This window comes from Perognathus longimembris, chromosome 12, assembly GCF_023159225.1.
Source record: "Perognathus longimembris pacificus isolate PPM17 chromosome 12, ASM2315922v1, whole genome shotgun sequence".
Classification (NCBI taxonomy): Eukaryota; Metazoa; Chordata; class Mammalia; order Rodentia; family Heteromyidae; genus Perognathus; species Perognathus longimembris.
In genome coordinates this window covers 43,649,515-43,672,105 of record NC_063172.1, presented here as the reverse complement: position 1 = coordinate 43,672,105, position 22,591 = coordinate 43,649,515, and positions in this window count along the sequence as shown.

Genomic DNA, 22,591 nt, shown 5'->3' with positions numbered 1-22,591 from the left:
ACAGATAATTATCATGCCATTGACTTTGTCCATAGCACTGTAGAACAAAAACAGAGATGGAGAAGGCCTCAGAAGGAGGGGACCAAAAGCTGACAGGTGACTGAGAGATGGTGAGGTAACAGGTTCTGAGGACTTTTTCCATTGTTTTCTTTTAATTAAGGGACATATCTCAGAGTGAGAGAAAAGCCAAGAAAACCAAAAAGTTCTTGCTTTTAACTATTTAGAAGATTATACTAACTCAATGAGTGGTGGTAGTTATAATTTTACTCCTTTGTTGGAAGTGAATTGACACATGTGGAAAACTGCCCATTTAATGGGCCCACATGAAGCCAGTTTAGATGGAAATGTACTTTTAAAAAATTCAAATGGGGCCAGGCATGTGTGGCTCATGCCTATAATCCTAGTGACTCAGGAGGCTGAAATCTAAGGATCATGGTTCAAAGCTAGCCCTTGCAGGAAAGTCCATGAGACTCTTATCTCCAATAAACTACTGAGAAAAAGCTGGAAGTGGTGTAGTGGCTCAAGTGGTAGAGCACTAGCCTTGAGCACAGAGTGGCGAGAGGCTAAGGGACAGAGCCCAGGCCCAGGCAGGCAAAAAAAAAAAAAGTCAAACTGCCAGATGCCTGTGACTCACACGTGCAATCCTAGCTAATCAGGAGGCTGTGATCTGAGGATCAAGGTTTGAAGCCAGCGTAGGCAGGAAAAATCCATTGCATGCTTACTTCTTCTAATTAACCACCAAAGAGCCAGAGTGAAGGTGTGCCTCAACTGGTAGAGCGCTAACATTAAGCAAAGAAGCTCAGGGACACAGTGCCCAGGTCCCAAGCTCTCAAGCTCCAGGACCAAAACACACACACACACACACACACACACACACACACACACACACACACACAAATGGAACCTGTTTTCTTTCATGATTTTGATGAGTTATATGGATGACATTTCATAATCATTCACCAAACTTTACTTAAAACTTGTATATTTGTCTACATGTGTGTTATAAGTCATTTAAAAAAGTTTATTTAAAGACATCCCTCTCAGATCTCCTTTTATCTTTCTGCAGTACATTGTGATAAATAACCGTGTTGGGTTTCCCAGAACATTTCCTCCCTAGGTAATTGTATTTAAGTTATATTTTCCCCTAAAAATAAGCATCCTACCAGACCTTGGAAAAATGATTACTAAATATCTTGGGTGATATTTGTATTTATCTTGTGGTAGTTTGAAAGCAAGCAAGCATGGAATCTTTTATTAACAAATTGTGCTTTTTGCTAGTTCCAGGGGAAAGTACTCATTATGGTTTGAATGTTTATGCTTCATCCCAAGATGATGGTGTAAGGAAGTAGAGCCTCTGGGGGAGGTGATTAGGCCCTAATTCCCAATGAGGCTGTACCCAAATTGCTGTCTCCCTCCTTCCAAGTTGGGGACACAGCAAAAATGTGTCTTCTCTGGACCAGAAAGCAGGTCCTAGAATCTGCTAGTACCTTGCTCTTTGACTTCTTAGCTTCCAGAATATTTCTGTCAATGATAAGTTGTTAGTTTATGTTATTTTGTTATAGCAGCTTGCATTAAGACAGTATATTAGGGTATTTCTGTTAATAAAGGTTTTATTTAAATATTGAAATGCTATAATGGCTGACACAAGTTTGTAAAAGTACATTCAGTTTTGAAGTTAGCTGGAGGTATGGCGCAAGTGGTAGAGCACCCACCCAAGAATTGTAAGATTCCAACTTCAAAGTCCGTCTACTAGCAAAAGAAGTTTTTTTAATTATACAAAATATTAATTGTGTTGAGCATACATATATGTATATGCTAAACTAACATTAAACATCTAATTCTATAAATATATGAATGACTTATTTATTTCTTACTTTTCTGAATTCTGGATGTCTTGCTAACATTTGCATATCTAACTCTCACCAAAGTAATTCTGTGCATATATCAATGAATTGCTTATACCCAAGCATATCAGAAATGTATGCTTAAATAATTTCACAACATTAAAAATTATTCAGTTTATATTTATCTCAAAGATAAGTATGAAAAATATAATTTATAAAATTAGAGAACAAAAAAACCTATAAACTTCTAACATATGAAAATTTACTGAGGAAGTAGCACTGTGGCTCAAGTGGTAGAGTGTTAGCCTTGAGCTGAAGAGCTCAGGAACAGTGCTCAGGCCCAGAGTTCAAGTCCCACAACCGACCAAAAAAAAAAAATACTGAAGTTTTTTTCTGGGGATTATAAATCTTTTTTAAATAATTAAGAATTTTATTTAGAAATTTAATTTAAAATGCTGGATTTTATGGTATGTAAATTACATATCAATAAACTTAAATAATTCTTGACAGGAAAATGCAGATGAATAAAAAGTGGGTACAGATAATAAGCTTGTGATTTTCAAGTGAAGAAATTTGTAAATGTAAAAATGGCCAACTTCCTTAGTAATTAAGGACTAGCCATGTAACACCAAAATAAGACACATATTTTCATGTGAGGGCAACAAAGTAAAAGTTTTTTTTAAGGCTACTGTCTTGTGGTGTCCAGGGTACTGAGAACTGAGCTGCCCCATGTGTGGTCAGTGTTAATGTAGAAAGTACTGTAAGCTTAGGGAAAGACAGTTTGTATCCAATTCATATGTTTGACCAGTTTGATGTGGCTTCTAGGAAACTAAAAAGTTGACCCAGTAAGGCATCAGTGGCTCATGCCTGTAATCCTAGCTACTCAGATGGCTGAGACCTGAGGATTACAATTGGAAGTCAAACAGGACAGGCAAGTCCAGGAGACTCTTATCTCCAATTAATCACCAAAAAGCTGGAAGTAGAGCTGTGTCTCAAATGGCAGAACACTGGCCCTGAGCAGAAAAACTCAGGGACAGTACCTAGACCCCAAGTTCTAGCCACAGGATCAGAACAAAACACACACACACACACACACACACACACACACACACACACACACACACACACACACAATGGAAAAAGGGTTCTGGGGGTGTGTATTAAGTGGAATAGCACCTACCTAACAAATATAAGGCACCCAGGTCAATCCCTACAACACAAGAAGAAGGAAAAGAAGAAAGAAGGAAAAAGAAGAAAAAATAGGAGAAATAGGAAAAGAAAAAGAAATGGAACTTCCAAGGGCCTCTTCTAGAATTCTTTTGTCAGTTCCTCTGAAGACAACAGTTGAAGTGTTTCCACCAATAAAGGTAACCTGTGATCTCTAAATTGAGTTTTTGAATACCTTGCTATTCATCAGCTCCTGCAGCCAAATAAGTCAAATGTCTCTTTATTTCCTGGATTAAATGCCAGTTAGTATATATGGTATACATATCTTGAATTGTTATGTTGTACCTCATAATACATGTATAATTATTGTATGCCAATTAAAACTCCTTAAGAAATTGCCGGCTCTGTGTACTCTATTCCACCATTTTTCAAAGAGTTTGCCAGCATCCTGCTAAAACTTGTTGAAATGCAAATTCTTGAGTCTCACCCCCCAAATTATTGGACCCACTGCTGTGAGCTCCCCTTCCCCTGTTATAGCAGTCCGTGCTGTAATAGGCCCTCCAGAGGATTCTGAAGTACTGAGACTGAGAGCTGCTACCCTCAGTTTGCTGTGCTCATCCACTCAAATTGCAGTACCACACCCAAAATCTCTACCATAAGCAGAAAGTTGTTTTAAAGGTATGTTTATCAAGTCCCAACTGACTTTCACACAGAATCCTAGGCAGAAGGAAGACATAGAAGAAACCAAGTAGGGTTCACCTTCTCCCTTAGGTGCTAGTAAAAGTAACAGTACCAGATTTACTTTGTAGTTAAAGCCTAGCAAGACAATAATGAATCATGCTTGTAATTATAATTTTAATACTATAATTAATTCGTGATTAAGTACCAAGTGAATGATGTGGAGGAAGAGAGCATTTGCGGTTAAACAGGACTGTAGAATCTACTGCCTTTGGCATCAGGCTTGCTGGATTGCATTCTAGAACATTGGCTGGGGGACTTAGGGTTTATGCTCCTCTTCCCCAGCCTGTCATGAGGCAGGCAGGTCACTGTGCCTGCCTGTGGGCTTTCTGTAGAATGTGACCATCTGCAGAGGAAGGGCTTGCAACATGGATTAAATAATGAGCAATGGTGCCTTGATAGTGTTTTTCTCCTGATACTCTACTACAAATACTGAGAATGTATTTGTATTTTCTCTCTGAATGCCATGCCTGCCCCCTGGACTGTGAAGCCTGTCTTTCTGATCTGAATTTCTCAAGATGGAATGAATAGGAGAGAGGTAATACATCTGCTCTGAAGAAAGGAAGGGAAAGGAAGCAGAGAGAATCTAGTAACAAGGGAAAGGAGGTGGTGAGGCTCCAGGCATGGGAACTCAGCCTGGGAAACCTCCCACTCTTCCACTGGAAATTTACCCTGTTCTTCTGCTAGCCCGTGTTGCAGACATGCAGCTCTGAGTGTTTATCAGGTGAGGTTACTAATAATACTTTGTACCCAGGCACAACTTGGACAAGACTGTCAAAAGTCCTGTGGGCATAGGAAGTTATAACTTTATTTGAATGATAACCACATAGCCCAGAACTTTGGGACTCCCGGTGTGATTTGCAATACCTTGTTGTGAATTGATGTAAAGAGTTATTTAGAGATAGTATATGCACCTGTCTTGCGTAAATAGTATTTTGGGACTACATTGTTATTGTAAGAAACACATAACATACAATTTACCATCTTGACCATTTTAAATGTAGATTGAGGCTGGGAACTGGTGGCTCACACCTGTAATTCTAGCTACTCAGGAGGCTGAGATCTGAGAATCATGGTTTGAAGCCAGCCTTGGCAGAAAAGTTCACAAGACTCTTATCTCCAATAAACTACTCAGAAAAATCCAGAAGTAGTACTGTGGCTCAAGTGGTAGAGTGGCAGCCTTAAGCAAAATGAAGCTCAGAGACAGTGCCCAGGCCCTGAGTTCAAGCCCCAGGATTGACACCAATAAATACATAACTAAAAAGTAAATACGTGTATATTTATTGGTGGTATTAAATATATTCACATTGCTATGAAATAGACTTAGAGCTTATTCATTTTGCAAGTCTGAACTTCTGTACTCTCACAACAAACTCTCCCTTTCCCCTTCCTAAAACATCCTTATGCACAAGGCTTATAGAGTTCAGTTCTTTTCCTTGTAGAGGTCTCTGAAGACTCCAGGAAAAACTAGGAAAGTCAAAGGGGGAGGGATGGGGAGCTGATAGCATTTCCCTATGAGACACTTTTCTCCTGTCTCATTGGTAGGTGTCTGAATCTGAACATTCCCTGGGTGGTGTAAGGTCTTTAACAGATGACTCTGGCCTTGACTGGTGCCAGAGAGTTGGGACACTGTTTGTGTGTTTTGGGTGGACATCTAGAAATGGGTCCTAGGAAAATTTTTTTTAAGGCTATAGATTTGCAACATTCCCTCCTCGCATCCCAGTGCTGGCCTTCTGTCCCTCCCAGCTCACACAATAAGCACATGGTCTATATATCAATTCACATGGCACCTGAAGTCTATGTTCCCTCATCATTTTCCCTTTACAATCAGTATAGGTTTTGAGGAAACTACCAAACTGGTCTCATATGTGCTTGAGCTTTGCTGTTGGCTATGCTTGGTGTTCTTACCAAACTCAAGGTGAATTTAGGGAATATTCAAAGAAAATATTCCAAAGAATAGAATATTAATTTGTGACAATGGCACTTTCTATGTAGGTAGGATTTATTTATTCATTCTATAGCCAAGATTGGCAGAACAGCTTGCTGTGGGCCAGAGCCTAGAAGCTGACAGGCCTATTGGGGAATGGGTGCCTTCATTTGTTTGACCTTTGTTTCCTTCAAGATCATTTTGATGTCATTTCTCCTCCCATTCTTATTTTATGTGGTTCAGGGAGAGCTAACACACCCTAGCCTTTATGAGCTAGCAAGTCATCTAGGAATGTCCCAAGAACACTGTGCCCCAGCTGTAGTGCTGATGTAAGTCACCTTGCTGTCTTGCCAGACATGGGTGCCCAGAGCAACATCTAACTACTTGTAACTGCAAGGTGACATGGTCTTAAAGAACCAAAGTGAACAGGTACTAAGGAGGGTTTCCTCCTCAATGTGATTTGGGATAAGATAAATGGTAGTTCATTAAGAAACTGCTAATGGATTAAGAAAATGTAAATCTTCAGCCCTGAGAATCTGTTGAGAGAACTGAGAAGCAAGGAAAAATTTCTAAATTTCTAAACCATATAAAATAATACATGAAATTCCATATATGGGCTGGGAATGTGGCTTAGTGTAGAGTGATTGCCTAGTATGCATGAAGCCTCAGCACCACATAAACAGAAAAAGCTGGAAGTGGCGCTGTGGCTCAAGGGATGAGTGCTTAGCGTTGAGCAAAAAGAAGCCAGACAGTACTCAGGCCCTAAGTTCAAGCCCCAGGACTGGCAAAAAAAATCCATATATGTTTGTTTGAGTGTGTGTGTGTGTGTGCCATATATTAAGAGTTTGGGTGGGGGCTGGGAGTATGGCCTAGTGGCAAGAGTGCTTGCCTCCTACACATGAAGCTCTCAGTTCGATTCCCCAGCACCACATATATGGAAAATGGCCAGAGGGGGAGCTGTGGCTCAAGTGGCACAGTGCTAGCCTTGAGCAAGAAGAGGCCAGGGACAGTGCTTAGGCCCTGAGTTCAAGGCCCAGGACTGGCCAAAAAAAAAAAAAAAAAGAGTTTGGGTGGGAAGAATTAGTGGTATTAGAAATTGAACTTAGAAGCCTGTACTTGCCAGTCAAGCACTGTACCACTTGAGCCATACTTTAAGTTCTTTTGTTGTTTGCTTTTCAGATAGGGTCTCATACTTTTGCCTGGGCCAGGTTTGGACTGTGATCATTTTACTTCCACCTCCCAAGTACCTAAAACCATAAGCATGTGCTGCTATGCCTGGCAAGACTTTGATTTTTGAAAGAGAAGAAAAGTAATGTGTGCTATTTTTGCCCTGAGCCCTACATTTTGCAACATTGGTACTTAAAAATACTCTCTACAGATGATTTTAGTATGTTTTATTTCAAGAAGTATTTCTTGACATTTCAAAGTGAACTGTGCCTTCTGAGTTGAAGATTAACCTGTTTAGAAGACTTTGTCCTGCCAAAAATACCAAAAGATAACAAATAATAATAATAATAAATGAGCAGCTCAAACTTTGCTTCTTTCTGATAATTTCTTCCATGGTTGTCTACCTTCTAAATATATCCTGGGTTTAATTCTACCTGTTAAGTATATCCTTCAGGCTTCTAGGGCAGTCGCTTTCCAATTCTTCAACACTGACACATATAAGAAATATTTTATATGGAAATGTAGAACATATATGTAGATATAGAACTAAGAAAATGGCACATTGAAAAATGCTTTCCCTTATAACCTGAAATACATTGCTCTTTCCATTTCATCACCTTTTGGTGGAGTGAGGGGTTAGTAATAGGGTCTGAACTTGTGGTCTTGTACTTGGTAGGCAAGAGCTCTACCACTTGAGCCATGTCCCCAATTCTTTTTGATTTAGTGTATTATTTTTCAAGCAGTGTCTCAGTCTTTTTTGGTCTGAGATCTGTCTCAGACCTTGATCCTTCTATCTCTGTCTCTCATATAGCAGAGATTGCAGGCCTAAATCACCATACAAGTTTGTTGTTGAAATAAGATCTTATGAACCCTTTTCAAGAGTGGGCTGTTTTTGTTTTGTTTTGTTTTGTTTTGTTTGCCAGTCCTGGGGCTTGAACTCAGGGCCTGACCACTGTCCCTGGCTTCTTTTTGCTCAAGGCTAGCACTCTACCACTTGAGCCACAGAGTCACTTCTGGCTTTTTCTATATATGTGGTGCTGAGGAATTGAACCCAGGGCTTCATGTATATGAGGCGAGCATATTCCCAGCCCCAAGTGGCCTGTTTTGAACCACCGCCTTCTTCATTTCCTTTGTATCTGTGATTATAAGCATGAACCACCACACCTGGCCCCTCATTTTACCCTTCTGGATTCATTTTTGTTCTGTACTCATTTTTAAATACCAATTGTGACTCACAAAATTGGTTTTATGACTTCATTAATTGGTCTTAATATGTAGTTTGAAAACTGTTGCTCTAGTCAAGTAAAGTATGCAAATTAAAAATATTTTCTCTCTGTACCAAGCCCAAGAACTTTGCCAACATACTTCAGATTCCAAGTCCATGTCTCTTTATCGTGTATCTGTTTCTTCCTCATTTCATTTATCACAGGAAACTCTCATCTTCAGTCAGGTACTCAGCCGGTTACTGAGAATAACTGGCAGGCAGGGTAGATGTGATTTATGCTGGTCCCAAGTTTACCACACTTATAGGAAACAAAAATGATCAAACTTCTTCCTCTGCTGGAACATAGCACTGAACTCTAAGGGAGCTGGAGTAAGCAAAGCTCCCAGCCTCAGAAGGAGGGACAGTGGTAGGGGGGAGGTTGGAGGCTGGAATGTGCTGTTATATTTTGACACCTGGGAAGTCATTTGTTCAAGGGCTTTCTTCTAATGCCAACAGTGAATGCAGTTTTTAGAAAGGAAGATATTTTTAATGTTTTTAAATTGGCTTATGGCAGTTATACAGGGAGGGGGCTTATTGTTACATCTCCACATGTTAGCATTATATTCCCTTCAATCTCTACCTTTCTTATCACACTCCCTGAGCTTTCCATCAAAAAAATCGCATCCCCAACAGGTTCTCTGTTTTCCTAGTTGCAAGAATGCATTTGAACAGTATTGAATCATTTTTATCCTCTCCCCAGCCACACCCTACTCCTGCTAGTCTCCACCCCCCCATCACCTATTAGGAAGGCATTTTAATTGGTTCTGCCAACAGGCTGATGAATAAATGTGTCTCCTACACTGCTGCTAGTCTGATAGTGTGGGATAACTCAGAAATAATTACCATTCAATGAAATAAGCAATAGATGAACATGTGCTGTTACAATTATTAAGAGAAAAAACATTGCAATATGGTGAGGAGTGTGTGTGTGTGTGTGTGTGTGTGTGTGTGTGTGTACACATGCACATCCTAGTACTGAGGCTTAAACTCAGGAACTAGGCATTTGCTTTCTTTGTTCAGGGATGATGCTCTACCACTTGAGCCAAGCTCCATTTCTTTGTGCTGGCCAATTAGAGATAATGGTCTTAACATGCATTTTCTGTTTGGACTGACTTTAAACAGTGATCCTCATTTCTTAGCTTCCAAAGTAGCTAGAATTGCAGGCATGAGCCACTGGCTCCCAGCCTAGTATTTTATTATTAGCTACCTTTTCTCATTTTTTATGTGTTATGTTAATAGAGATTGAACCCAGCCAGGGCCCTGCACTTTCCAGGCAGTGTTCTACAATTGAGCTAACACCCCACCCCTCTCATTTTCTTGACTGATAGGTGGTATGTTGCCCTGAAATGACCCCTAAGTTACAAGTCCTCTTGCTTCATCCCTTCATTTCATTGATTTCTTTGGGCTTGCCAATACTACATCATCATTCATCCCATGGCCTCTTAGTTTTTATCTTTTAACAGAAGAATGACATACACACTGGGAAGTTCTGAAAACAAAATTACAGCATTTGGTGAATTATTGTAATTTAAGCACATTTGTGTATAACCTGCACTGCATCCACTTTAAGAAATGAATGGTACCTGGAAGTCGACCATTCCAGGAGCACTCTGCTCACTCCCTCACAGCCCAAGGCTAACCAGTATTCTGACTTTTAACAACAGGGTTATTTTTAATTTAAACTCTCCCAGTAGATAAATCACATGCAAGAATACACTTTTGTGTATGTGTGTGTATTTTCCAAATAAAGCTATTTTCAACATGTTCTTAGCTGTTTACCCCAAATATTTCTCACACTCTTCTACTTTTGCCTACTTAGAATCAAGGCCAATCAGAATGCTTTTGTCTGGAAGACTCCCCTTAGAAGCAAATATTCTGAAATAGAATTCAAAGCAGGACTAAAACCAAATGTGAGCCAGTTTATACAATAGGTAACTATCTTTGGCCATCTTATGTATCTAATGCATTGGCATCTATTTAAAAATCAAAATTTACCTTAAGTTACAAAATGAAATTTTGGAAAAACATAAAACATCAAGATCATAGTCCATAACCAGAACTATCATTGTTAACATTAATGTACATTTCTCATTTGCATTTCTTAAGTCATTTATTGAATATATATGCAAGAGCCCTTGTGGCATTGTGTGTAATAGTGAAAAAACAGGAATAGTTTAGTATTCTCTACAAGTAGAGAATAATTAGGCTGTGATACAGTCATAATAACACCAAGACACTAGAAAGAATGAAGTAGAACTTAGGTGAGCCAATTCAGAAAGCTATCTATTATCAATAAGCACATTTCTGAACCATCAATAAGTACATTTAAAAGATTCGAGCAACATGTATACTGCAATCTTATTTATGTTTACAGACATTAAAAAGGATTTGAATGTTCTTTTTAATCTATAAACACCTCCTCTGACCTCATATACACAGACATCCATGCAACCCAATGTGCATGTCATCCAACAAAACATTCTACCCAAGCATGAGAGAGTGACTGAACACTTGGTTCTATCCATTTAGGGATATCCATTTAGGGGCTTTGCCACCTGAGCATCCTCTCACCTGACACCATCTATCTGGTTACTGGCTTCTAAATCTCTGTCTGTCTTTGTTCTGTATTTGTTTGTGAGTTGATCCTGGCTTCCCTATTTCTATCTATTTCTATCCTTGACTGCACAGTGGCAGCCCACCTTGGAAATGGTCCCATGGCCCATGCAAGAGCTGCTTCATGCCTTTTGTCAGGAGAGTAGTGCTATGTGATGTAAGGAAGAAGGAAATGGGGGAACTCTGAGGGACCAAGGGCATGCAGGGGAGGAAGGGTGGAGGTTGGAACAAAATTGCACCGCTCCTGGTAACTTAGATTTGAAATAATCAACTTAGATCTGGTAACTTAAGCTGCTTGAAATAATCACTAAAAGAACACAGAGAATAAAAATACCCATGACTGAATTTCTCTTATCATAAGCAACTGTTCCTGACACCAAACGTACCAGGATAGCTGATGAGCACAAGAAGTGGCCCTTGCTCTAGCTGATAGAGCAAGAGCCTGGTGCTCTCAGGCTGTAGTGGGGAATGTTTGAGTAGCTAGTAGCCTACATTATTTTTATTTTTTTAATGCCAGTACTATGGCTTGAATTTAGGGCCTGAGCATTGTCCTTAACTTTTTTCATTCAAGGCTGGCACTCAACCATTTGAGCCACACCTCCACTTCCAACTTTTTGATGGTTATTGGAGATAAGAGTCAGGAACTTTCCTGCCAGGCTGGCTTAGAACTGTGATCCTCAGATCTCAGCCTCCTGAGTAGCTAGCATTACATATGTGAGCCAGTAGCACCTGGGCTTAATATTTGTTTTTATTAAGTAGTTGTACAAAGGGGTTTCAATTCAACATGCCAGTTTATTCCTACGATGCATCTTGGTCACTATCTCCCCTTTCATCATTCTCTCCCATCTCTCCCAACCTCTCCCTCCCCTCAATTTTCCTAGATCCATTTTCACATATATACATTGATTGTATTGCCACTGGAACCTGTCCCTCTACACGGTTGCTCAGCCTTTACCAGAAGTGTCTTGGAGATATTGCCAATGCTTAGATAATCTATGTAAGTTCCAGTGATGGTATCTAGCTATTTGAGTGAAGGCAAATAGATTCAGTTCTTTTTAAAACAAATAGTCAGGGCTGGGAATGTGGCCTAGTGTTACAGTGCTTGCCTAGCATGCATGAATCCCTGGGTTCGATTCCTCACTACCACATAAACCAAAAAGGATGGAAGTAGCTCTCTGGCTCAAGAGGTAGAGTGCTAGCCTTGAGAAGAAAAAGCTCAGGGACAATGCCCAGGCCCTGAGTTCAAGACCCAGGACTGAGGAAAAGAAGTCTCATCTCTTCATTAAATAGAGGTATTAGATTTAAATAATGAGAAAGTGGTACCCCTCTCACTAAGTAGTACAATCCTAACAGACCTCTGTGAGCTATGCTTGGGAACCATGCGCTATGGATTCATAAAAGTGCCATGGATATTGCCTTATCTGCTTGGAACCCAAAGTATGTAAGGAAGCCAAGCAGCCTCACAGAGTGGACACATGCTGGTTGCAGGCAACAGCCCAACTGAGGTCCCAGCCATCAGCCAGCATCGACTACTAGAGACACAGCACATTTACACACAGCTGCATCCCTGCTGTTGTCACAGATGCTACCTCCCAGTGCAAAAACAGGCTCTCCCTGCTGAGCCCCCACCCACCCACATTGCACATCCAGAAGCAAAATAAATGGTGGTGGTTGTTCGAAACCACTCTGTTTAGGTAGTTTAGAAAACATATTGGACAGCAATAAATAAGTAGAACAAGCTCACTGCCTGTGGCTCATGCATATAATTGTAACTACTTAGGAGGCTGAGCTCTGAGGGTCAAGGTTTGAAGCCAGCCCAGGAAGGAAAGTTGGTGAGACTCTTATTAAAAAAAAAAAAAAAACTGTAAATGGAACTGTGTCTCTAGTAGAAGAACATAAGCCTTAACCAAAACAGCTAAGGAACAGCACCCATGGTGCCTCAGAACTGGCACCACAAAACCAAAAACCAGAACAGGGCACCATGAGTCCTTCGCTTGTGCAAATGGAGGGAAGAATTGGTGCCTTCCTTAGTCAAGTGAGATGGCAGCATGACCAAATGGAAGTAGCCTCAAACCTTCAGAACAAATAACTTGAATCCTGGATGATCAAGCCAGAAAATTTAACCAGGACCTATTAAATACTCATTAAATTTTAAACAGGAACACTAAATTCAGGTATGTGTAAGGAGGCAGACAAATCTTTTACACAATTACATAATGACTGTGGCAAGCTCCTCTGACATGGAGGCATTAGGAATCCCAGATGGAAAGTGTGATGATTTCTGCTGGTGAGCTGTGAATTCCTGCTGAAAGTCACAGTACTGTTACATGTTGCCCATGACTTCCAGAATAATCGAAATGCGCTTACTTCATTCATACTTTGGACACAGTAAATCAAATCACGGTGAGAAAGTTCCATGGGCTCTAGGTGTACACTGCGAGTGTAGGTAAGTTAACTGTCTGGTCTCTGAACATGGCTGCTTTCTTGACTGGAAAATTACTTGTGGCAGTTACATTAACCTTAAGGGACTTGAAGGTTGGCAAAGATTTGCATATTTTTCCCCGAATTCTTTATTTATGAACTGCCAAGTTCTTTTTGAGAGCACAACAGGACACGTTTATAGTAACAATGAAATACATTATTTTGGAGGAAGTAATGAAGAATAAGATAGAAGAAACCAACTTGAAGCTTATCAAGGATTTCTATCTATAAAAACCCTGCAGGATATAACCTTGAATAACAATGTTGTACTTCTTTAATGATGATAGTGTGTAAACTATATATTATTAAGAACAAAAGGCTGTTAGATTCTAATTTTCTCTTTCTTCTCTTTTAAGTTAAAATTCTTTTTTGTGTGGGTTGGTCCTGGGGCCTGGGTGCTGTCCCTGAGGTGGCTGTTTATTTTTGTGGGTTTTGTTTTGTTTTGTTTTTTCTCAAGGCTGGTGCTCTATCACTTGAACCACAGCTCCAATTTCATTTTTTTGTTGTTGTTGGTTAATTGAAAATAAGAGTCTCAAGGACTTTCCTGTCCTGGCTGGCTTTGAACTCCAATCCTCAGGTCTTAAACCTCCTGAGTCGCTAGGATTACAGGCATAAGCCTGGCTGAAACCTAACTATGTGTTGTTTTGGATAAAGTTTCCCTAAGTAACCTAGGCTGGCCTGGAACTCAAGATCCTCCTGCTTCAGCCACTTGAGTTGCAAGGATTACAAGGAGACATCACCATGCTTTGTGCCAAACATCTATCTATTCCTCTACTTTGAAAATGGTTACCAAGTCTACAGTGGTCTTTGGCTTCAGCTAACAAAACTTTATACCTTTAGATACCAAACTGAACAAATGCTAGCATTTATTCTTGTTCTCACAGACAGTGGATTAGTGCTCCTGGTTGAAGTTGGAACTAGAGGTCTTCAAGATCAAGATCTTAAGCTGGGAACTGATGGCTCATGCCTGTAATCCTAGCTACTAGGGAGGCTGAAATCTGAGGATTGCAGTTCAAAGCCAGAAAAGTCTTTGAGTAGAAAAATCTATGAGACTCTTATCTCCAATAAACTACTCAGAAAAACCTGGATGTGGCATTGTGGCTCAAGTGGTAGAGTGCTGGTCTTGAGCACAAAAAGGCTCAGGGACAAAGTGCAGACCAGAGTTCAAGTTCAAGGACTGGAAAAAAAAAAAGTCAAGATCATTCCCCTCTTATTTCTTGAGTGTGGGGATGGAGGAATGAGAAGAAAGAGGAGCTAAGATTCATTTACAATAATGAGTAAATCATAAATAATGCTGTTAAAGTATATGCAGAGCATATTTGTGGTTTCAAAGTGTCAAAAATTAAAGATAGTCATGCATAGTGTATTTTATATAGCTTAAAAGTATGACAATGGAGAAATTTTTGGAACGGGGAGAATCTTTGAATTAATAGAGCAAGAAAGGTGCTAGATGATGGGGGCTCATACCTGTAATCTTAACTACTCAGGAGGCTGAAATCTGAGAATCATAGTTCAAAACCATCTGGGGCAAGAAAGTCTGCAAGACTCTTATCTCCAATTAACCACCAGAAAATGAAGTGGAGCTGTGGCTTAAACTAGTAGAGCACTAGCCTTGAGCACAAAAGCTCTGGTTCAGCACCCACGCCTGGAGTTCAAGCCCCACAGCTGCAAAAAAAAAAAAAAAAAGAGAACAAGGAAGGAGTTTTATGAAAGTGCTAATGCCTTATGTATGCTAGACAATCACTCTTCCACTGAACCACAACCCCACCTCTTTTATTTTATTTATGTATTTTGTTGTTGATACTGGAGCTTGAACTCAGGACCTTATGCTTGCTCTACCACTAAACTACACCTCCAGCACAGCTTTTTAATGGTTAATTGGAGGTAGAATCTTGTGGACTTTTCTGCCTGGGTTGGTTTTGAACTATGATCTTCCAAATCTCAGTCCTATGAGTAGCTAGGTTTATAAGTGTGTATCACAGGCCTAGACCTTTTTTCATTTTATTTTAAGACAAGGTCTTGCTAAATTTCCCAGACTGGCCTTGAACTCACCATGTAGTCCAGAGTGCCCTCAAACTTGTGATCTTCCTGCCTCAGCTTCCCAAATAGCTGGTGTTTAAGGTATGTACCAGCACACCTGGCTTCCTTTCAGGCTTCTTCAATGATAGTTCCCAAGATCATGACTCTCTGTGTGATCTCCATGGATTACGTAGTTAATGACTCTGGCTAATCAAATGAGTACATGTTTGTCTTTTTTTTTTTTTTGGTGGATTGTGGGGCTTGGACTCAGGGCCTGGGCACTGTCCCTGAGCTCTTCAGATCAAGGCTAGCACTCTACCACTTGAGCCACAGTGCTACTTCTTGTTTTCTGGTGGTTAATTGAAGGTAAGAGTTTCACAGCCTTTACTGCCCAATCCTCAGATCCTCATGATCCTCAGATCTCAGCCTCTTGGGCTAAGATTCTAGATGTGAGCCACCAGTTCTTGGCTCCTGTCATTCATCTTATATATATGACACAAATATGATTTACATCTAATTTTCTTTTTTTATTAAACTTTTTTCTTTATTGTCAAAGTGTGGTACAGAGGGGTTACAGATTCATATGCAAGGCAAATTCAACTTGTTACCTTCTCCCTCATTTTCCCCCACCTCCCTCTCCCCCTTCCTCTCTCTCCCCAAGAATTGTGCAGTTGATTTACACCAAGTGGTTTTGTAAGTATTGCTTTTGAAATGGTTTGTCTCTTTGTCTCTCAATTTTTATATTCCCTTTCCCTTCCCCAGTTCTAATACCCATATAAACAGTATCCAGGGTTTTCAGATGAGATATAGTGGTAGCAGGGATACAACCACAGGAAAGGAATACAAGAGAAACAAAACAAACAAAGAAACAGGCAAGAAAAAAAAGAAAAAAATACAAAAGGTACGGTTTCAGATGGCATGTTGATAATAGTTACAACAGTGGTGTAACTCTTGTTTCTGTAACGTGGAGTTCATTTCACTTGGCATCATCTTATGTGATCCTATGGGTGTAGCTATTGGGTATTTTGATCTTCTACCATGACTAGTCTAATATTGCCTAATTAGGCTAGCCTAATATGACTAGCCTAGATATTCCCTATGAGGGACACCATAGAGTTTATGTTTCTTTGGGTCTGGGTCACTTCACTTAACAGAATTTTTTCCAAGTCCTTCCATTTCCTTACGAAAATGGGGCCATGTCATTCCTTCTAATGGAGGCATAGAATTCCATTGTGTATATGTACCACATTTTCCTGATCCAATCGTCTACTGAGGGGCATCTAGGTTGGTTCCATGTTTTAGCAATGACAAGTTTACATCTAATTTTCTTTGAACAATAATCCTTAATACTTGAATTTTAGTGGAATTTACCTCAAGCAATTCAAAATTATGCAATGAATTACATTCAACACTTGTTCTCTGATATCAACATGTCAGCCTGACATCTCAGCAGTGTGGGACATGCCAGGGCATGTTACATCAGAAAGAGGCAGCTAGCTGGCCCCGCCTGTTTCCCAGCCCTGGGGCCACGTAGCTATTACACCAGAACCCAGAAAGGGGGTTCTAGCTGGCCCTGCCTCCCAGCCTTGGGACCACGTGTGGCTAAGATGGTGCCTGGTGGTGAACCCGGAGGTGGTCCTGTGTGCTGTGATGTAAAATAAGGCTGCCTCTTAGGATTAGTCCCTCAGCCCTCCACCCTTGACGGACAGCTCAGGCCTCCCCTCTCAGTCCCTAGATAGGTGCATGTACAGCCCTCCCCTTCCTGCCGATCTTTGACCTGATTGGCTCCTGTGCCTTATTTAAGAGCGGGATCAACCTCAATAAATGAGACTTTGCACTGACTTAGCTCCCGGGCATTTGTTTGTCCTCCAGTGAGGGAGGGCTGGGTGTGAGCGATCTGTCAACCCTTTCCTCTTCTTGGCTCACCTGGTCGAGGCGTGTTTCCCCATCTCTACCGCAGGTCAGGAGAGCACGGTGGGCTAGAGACCCCGACAAGCAGGAATTTAGTACAGTACATGATACGTCAGTCATGGCTGGTTGAGGAGGTCTCTCTAGATAGTTGGCTTGTATAGGCTCACTATGCATAAATTGCATTCATTTTTGCCTTATAAGATCTCCAGTTGCCCCAGAAAATAAGGCAACAAACAACAAGTTGAACTTCATCAAATTAAAAAGTTTCTGTGTTGGGGACCTGTGGCTCACTCCTGTAATCCTAGCTAAACTCCATCTCCAAAATAGACTGACTGGAGAGCTGGGTACCAGTGTCCTAGCTACTCAGGAGGCTGAGATCTGAGGATTATAGTTTGAAGCCAGCCCAGGAAGAAAAATCCACGAGACTCATCTCCAATAAACTACTCAAAAAAGCCAGAAGTGGTACAGGGGAATGAAGGTAGAGCGCTAGCCTTGAGCAAAAGAAGCTCAGTGCCAAGGACCAGCAAAAAAAAAAAAAAAAAAAAAAAGACTGGGAGTATGGTAGAACAGTCTGGAGGCTCCAGTGGTAGAAAAAGCCTGCCAAGTAAGCCCTTGAGCAAGCCCTGAGTTCATACAGGGGTACCACCAAAACACAAGCAAACAAAAGTTTCTGCTTTGTCAAAGAAACAGAGCCAAGCCAAGAGACAAGCCACAAAATGGGGGAAACAAATCTTTGTATCACATATGTATAATGAGTTAAAATAATTAAATAACAAAAGAACAAATAACAAAAAATGGACAAACTGACAGGCACTTCTCAGCAGAAGAAATACAAAATGGCTAATAGATTCATGAAGAATTGTTCAGGAGGGGAAGATGGTGCTGCCACAGTAAGGAGGTACCCCAACTCACTCCAACTGAATAGCGAGCTGGGAACTCCAGCACCCAACACCCCATCAAGAACCCAGCAAACCCAACAACCAGAAGCAACAGAGAAACACAGGAAAGAAAAAAAAAAAGAGCCTATAACCTACACGGAGCCAGAAAATCTCCGGGGTACTCTCTCCCCACCTGCCGACCCTGGCCCAAATAGGGCCAGGCTGGAAAAGGGGACCCAGCGCCGGCAAGCGGGGCCACAGACCTTCAGCCACCAGAGAAGTAACAGCCGAAAAGTCATGCCAGGAGTTCCACAGACCCCAGACGGAGCGCAGACCAACTGAGACAGACGGCGGTGCGGGACCGAGTGGCCGGGCAGTGGCGTGGGACCGAGTGGCCAGGAACCGGGCAGCACAGACGGGGAGTGCTGGGACCACCACCACCAAACGACCGATCACCACACCCCGGCACCCAGCCTCGAAAAGCCCACAGCAATGCGGGACACACACACAATCCAGGACCAGTAAGTTCCCCATTGCCCAACCCCTGCCCAAACGGGAGACCAGCCCTAGCAGAGACCCAAAACCTACAAAGAAACTAGAGCTCCCTCCCTCCCCCTCCCTACCCCTAGGGAACAAAGGAACCCCGCCAAGGCATCCCCCAAAACCCCAGCAGAGGAGCCATAACCTGGGCGCACTGGCCCCACCCCCTCCCCAGCAGGGGCCCGGGGTCTGGTAGGCATTGGAAGCCCCACCTGAGGTGCCTGGTCCTCACGGTCTTTTTGAACAACAACCACAGACTCGTGGGTGTACAATACCAGCCCAGCAGGGACATCTAGGTCCGATCACACGCCCCCCTCACAGCAGAGGTGCAGAGTCTGTGGGTACCAACCCGCGCCCGGACACTTGATCCTACCGGGGCCCACCCATACCGCCCCCCACAGCATACTCGCAAGAGGGCACAAGCACTCTCCAACAACTCAGGTCAACACGCCCCCAAAGGAAGCACTAGAGTGCACACGCACGTGCCCCCTGGAGGGCCAGCTTAGGCCAGCATGCTAGTCCTCCAGCAGGAGGATTGTCTACCCAACCCTGTGCAGGAGCACACAAACAGGTAAGCTGCAACACCCACCACACAGGCGGGCAGGGCCCCTCAATGACAGCGCCTGCTCTGATAGGTGCACACCACACAAGCAGGCAGGGCCCCCCAGTGGCAGCACCCGCGGTAGGTGCACTCTGCACAAGGGGGCAAGCCGCCTCTCAGCGGCAATTCTCAATCTGAGAGGTGAGCTCCTCTGACCAAGGTACCCAGTGGGAAAAAGAACCGAAGAAGAGAAAAGCCTCCATGCCACGCTGAATCAGTGACCAGCAAACCCCCACCAGGGACACGCTAGGGTCAGCACAACACAGTGGCATGACACTATCCTACAGAGAAAGACACAGAACCTACTCACCCCCAAGTGCAGGGAGGGTGACCATCTTGGCAACAACTGAGACGGGCACGCTCACCCACTGGGCAGTAAGGTTCAACAGCCAAACTCAAACCCACAGTCAGGACACAAACAAGTCTACCACTGACGGACCAGCAGGAACCAGCACAAAGCCAAAACAGGGAAGCCACCCACAGATCTCTAGATGGGCAAATCACAAAGAAATATAACACAGTTCATCAAAGGGCAAGCCAACTCGCCAGCTCCAAAAGCAGCACAACTGAAGAGGAGATGGAGAATAAAAAAGCAACTGAGGGGGCTGGGGATATGGCCTAGTGGCAAGAGTGCCTGCCTCGGATACACGAGGCCCTAGGTTTGATTCCCCAGCACCACATATACAGAAAAACGGCCAGAAGCGGCGCTGTGGCTCAAGTGGCAGAATGCTAGCCTTGAGCGGGAAGAAGCCAGGGACAGTGCTCAGGCCCAGAGTCCAAGGCCCAGGACTGGCCAAAAAAAAAAAAAAAAAGCAACTGAGGCTATGCTATCAGAAATGATGGAAAGCCTCAGAAACAAAATCAGAAAACAATTCCAGGAGTTTAGAATGGAAGTCTTGAAGGACATCCAGGGAGCCAAGAAAGAAATGGAAGCAAAAATGGATACAGTGCAAACCTCCATCAAAGACGACCTTAAGATCCTGAGAAGAGAAATGCATGGGGAAAAAAAGATTTAAAGTACAACTCTTTAAAGGAAGAAATTTCCACGATCAGAGCTGATCTGGCAACCATAAATAGCTCTCTGACATCCATAAACTCCGCACTTGAATCCACAGCACAAAGAATTGACCATATGGAAGCCAGAATTTCTCTCTTGGACGATGATGCAGCTGATAAGGACCAGAAAATTACCACACTCCAAGAAACAGTAAAGCTCCAGGGCAGACTAATCCAGGAGCTAGAGGACAAAGACAAGAGATATAATCTGCGCATAAGTGGGATAGAAGAAGGAGCTGAATACCAGAGCAGAGGGCTTCAAAATATTCTCAATAAAGTTATTGCAGAAAACTTCCCCAATCTCACAAGGGACCCAATCCAGGTAACCAAAGCTTATAGGACACCTGGCACACCACATCCTAGAAAAGCCACGCCAAGGCACCATAATATTCAAGACTTCAGATCTCAAGAATAAAGAACAAATTTTTGAATGCAGCCAAAGCGAAGAAAGAAAATTATTACAATGGGAAGAGGATCCGAATAACAGCAGACTTCTCCACACAAACCTACCACACGCGAAGAAAATGGAAGAACACCACACAGGTAGTACAAGCCAACAATTGCCAACCTAAAATAAAATATCCAGCGAAGCTGGAGTTCATATTCGAGGGGAAAACAAGATCTTTCCATAGCAAAGAGGATCTAAAGGAGTATGTGAATAAAAAACCAGCCCTACAGCGAATTCTAAGATGGGACTCCCACCCAACAGACACCGTACAGGACACACAGACATAAACAGAAAGAAACTACAATAGGCAGAGCCCAACAGAAAGAGCAGCTAACTAAAGACAAGAAAAAAAAAAAAAGAGGAAAAACAGCCCAACAAGAAAATGGAAGGAGAAAATACACTCTTATCCTTGATCTCTGTGAATATAAATGATATAAACTCTCCAATAAAGAGGAGCAGACTAGCAGAATGGATCCGCAAACAAAAAGTTGCCATCTGTTGTCTACAAGAGACCCATCTTACAGCAAGGAATAAAAACAGGCTCCAAATGAAAGGATGGAGCAAGATCTTCCAAGCAAATGCACCTACCAAAATGGCAGGAATAGCCATCCTGATCTCAGACAAGCTGGACTTCTCATTAAAAGCAACTCAAAAAGACAAAGAAGGCCAATATATTTTAATACAAGGAAAAAATCCAGAATCAAGACATCACGGTGATAAATGTATACTCACCGAACAAAAGAGGCCCTACATATATCAAGCAAATTCTCTCAGAACTACAGAACAAGATCGAAACAAACACAATCATAGTGGATGACTTTAATACCCCACTCTCTCCAAGAGACAGATCCACCACCCAGAGGATTAGCAGGGGAGCTGAGGACCTAAGTAACACCATATCCCAAATGGATCTGACAGATCTATACAGAATCTTCCACCCTACAGAGACCCAATACACCTTCTCCTCAGCAGCCCATGGATCATACTCCAAAATAGACCATGTCATAGCCCACAAAAAGAACCTCAGCAAATACAAAAGTATTGACGTCATCCCATGTATTATATCTGACCACAGTGGATTAAAGGTAACCCTCAATAACAACGGTTACCAGACTATACACATTCTTGGAGGCTAAACCCCACACTGTTATTCAACACTTGGGCCACAGACCAAATTAAAGATGAAATCAACGAATTCATAAGCCACAATGATAATGAAAATACATCACAAAGAAACCTATGGGATACAGCTAAGGCAGTACTGAGGGGCAACATCATCGCCCTCAGCATTCACATTAAAAGATTGGAAGCAGAGCAGGTGAATAACCTCACGATGAAACTAAAACAACTGGAGAAACAAGAAATGATCAAATCTAAAATGACTAGGAGGAGAGAGATCACAAAGATTAAAGAAGAGATAAATCTGATTGAAAATAGAAAGATCATTCAACAAATAAATAAGACTAAAAGCTGGTTCTTTGAGAAAATAAATAAAATTGACAGACCCCTCGCAAGACTTACAAAGAAAAGAAGAGAAGAGACTCATACATGTAAAATCAGGGACTCCACCGGAAAAATTACAATAAATACACACAATATTCAAACAATCACAAGGAACTATTTCCAGAACCTCTACTCACTAAAAAACAATAATTTTACAGAAATGGATCAATTCTCAGAGAAGTATAAACTGCCCAAACTGAGCCAAGAAGAAATAAATCAAGTAAATAAACCAATAACTTACAGTGAGATACAGGGGGTAATCAAGAACCTCCCAACAAAGAAAAGCCCAGGCCTAGATGGATTCACCAATGACTTCTATAAAACCTTTAGTGAGGAGCTAATACCAATACTCCTCAAACTCTTCCACAAAACAGAAACAGAGGGAGAAATCCCAAACTCATTCTATGAAGCTAATGTCATACTCATCCCCAAAC